General features: G+C 36.0%; 1 pseudogene; it reads left to right on the top strand.

The window, feature by feature from the left end:
* Positions 1-433: 433 nt before the first annotated feature.
* Positions 434-2,167, top strand: LOC132551743 (putative nuclease HARBI1; annotated as a pseudogene).
* Positions 2,168-2,561: the final 394 nt, after the last annotated feature.

Below are 2,561 nucleotides of genomic sequence, written 5' to 3'. Positions count from 1 at the left end.
ACATTGTTGAAGTAAACATTGCTGAAATCAGTATCTTGTTCTCTGAGTGCAAAAAAAAAAAAGAATTTAACCCAATGACCTATCATTCCCAGGATCACTGTCATGTGTATAATATTAGGGCCATTTTTGTTTATTGTTTACTGATGTTGAGATGTTTTCTAAGTTATAGTATCATGAATCCAGGTTATTATAAAGTAGTACTTAACAATTACAATAAACACAAGAAAAGCACATAAACACCGGGGTTCGTATGCATAAAAATTCTTCTTAAGTGGTTAAGAATATGCTTAAGTTGTAAAACTCTGCTCAGCAGATTAGATTTTGTGCTTAGCATCTTGCTTATCTTTGTGAGTGGGTTGCATAAAATTTCTTATCTTTAAACAACCTCTGAGCCAGTCTTAAATTTCTCAGCAAGTTACTAAACTCCAACAAAATGGTCGTCGCTAATGGACAGCATAATGCACCTCAAAAGTTTGCAAGGGCGTTGAGACGAGAAAGACATTTTAGAGACAGGTTTAACCCACTTCATAACTTCGATGCATTTGAACTTTATCAGAGATTTAGATTTGATATAACTGATATTGTTAAAGACGATATCGCACCTGTGACGGGAAGAAACCACAGCTTACCTCCACATTTGCAGGTTATGATTGCATTAAGATATTATGCTACTGGGAAAATGCAACTTTGTAGCGGTGATAATTTTAACGTTAATCTGTCAACTGTATCTAGGGTGATCCAAAGAGTGACAAATGCTCTAAACAATCCAAATGTTGTCACGAGATTCATAGCTTTTCCTTTTACTGCCGAGACAATCAGAAAACACCAAGAAGATTTTTATGCAGTTGCGAGACTTCCTGGAGTTGTTGGGGCAATTGATGGAACACATATCTGCATTTATGTCCCAGTACACACGAGCCACAATTTGTAAATAGGAAAAAATTTCCATTCAATAAATGTCCAGATCGTCGTAGACGCAAGTTGTCGCATTCTAGACCTAGTTGCAAAAATAGCCAGGATCGGCACATCATGCCAGAATCCTACGTGAAAGTGGCCTGGCAAGGATTTTCGAGGTGAGAATGTTACCAGTAAAATGCCATCTACTTGGCGACAGCGGCTATCCATGTAAAAATTGGTTATTGACGCCATACTTGAACCCACAACCTGGACCACAGACTCGATAAAACAAGTAAATGCTCCATATTCTATGTTTTTGTTAGACAACTCATTTTCAGTCCGGCAATCGTTGTCATTCGATTGAAGGTTTTCTCCAAAGGGGACTAACTCTAATTATATAATAGCGCTGGGCTCAAAATGGGGCAATTCCAAAAATACCAGTCTAGCTCTAGTTTTTAATAAAACATACATATACATTTTCCATTTATAAATTGGTTTATCACGTGTTTAAATGCGTAGTTAAAAATTCATATTTCAAACATATGTATGTAACTGATCCAAATAAACAGACAACTTTCTTTGACCACATGCAAAAAAATACTGTTAAAGAAATCAAATAACTAAATAGGTGCCAAACATCTGGATCAAGATAAGTAAATTATTAATCTTATGTAAATCTTATTATAAATATTGAAGAAAATAAGGAGAAAACAAAATAAAGTTGTATACGTTGAAAGTAACTGATGTATGTTGTCTGAAACACCACTTACTTGTGCTTATCAGTAAACATGTACAATTTGTAAATCAGTTTTTTGAATTCAACTCTACATAATACTTCATTTTATCAGTTTTGAATAAGGTGGTTCCTGCACCGGAATGGTATAGAAATAAAAATAATCTCAGTAAAATGGTAGACTACAAAGTATCTTGGTTGGGGATACGTATGTTAATCAAGATACCATTACTGAATTGCATTATTAATATTTATTAATCTTTTATAGTTGCCTGTATAAGGGGTAATTTTTTGTTTAACTTTTTTTCTACTTTTTTTTTCTAAGTGCCCACAAAACCACTAGATGCATAGTCGGAAAAACTATTGGGCAGTGGAAAGATGATTTCATGTCTGACGTGGAGAAGGCTGAGACCAGAAAGGGTCTGTAAAGTTATTACAGCTTGTGGAATTCTCCACAATATTGCAAAGATGCTAAACATTCCACCACTAGCTGATGATGAAGATGATGAGGATGATGATGGTGATAATGATGACTAATAAACTACAGAGGTAATCGTTAATTTCGGAAGCAAAAGTTTATATTTTCACGTGTTGTGTCAAAGTGTATTTGGTACATTTGCGCAAAGCCCACTAACTACTGCGAACTTAAATTGTCGTCTGCAGAACGATGTGCAGAATGAATAGATTTTCGGGAGTTATCGGAATTCAACCATCATGTATACACGTAACCTACCTGTCATCGTTGTCTGCCTCTTGTGACCGGACAGCTCCGATTTCCCTTTCATGTGAAGATTATGCCAGTTTTGTGAGATGGAGACATTCGTCGGCAGTCCAGTTCGGTTTTTCTTTTTTTACAGGGCGTCTCTCCCGTTTCTGAGGCCATTTTGTCTGCATACAATTTCAATGCGATTGAAGAAAGCAGACGACCGGG

This window comes from Ylistrum balloti, unplaced genomic scaffold (genome assembly GCF_031769215.1).
Source record: "Ylistrum balloti isolate Yb309-2 unplaced genomic scaffold, AGI_CSIRO_Ybal_v1 Utg370212, whole genome shotgun sequence".
Classification (NCBI taxonomy): Eukaryota; Metazoa; Mollusca; class Bivalvia; order Pectinida; family Pectinidae; genus Ylistrum; species Ylistrum balloti.
Note: the sequence above shows the minus strand (reverse complement) of the source record. Positions and strands in the feature narration are given on the sequence as shown.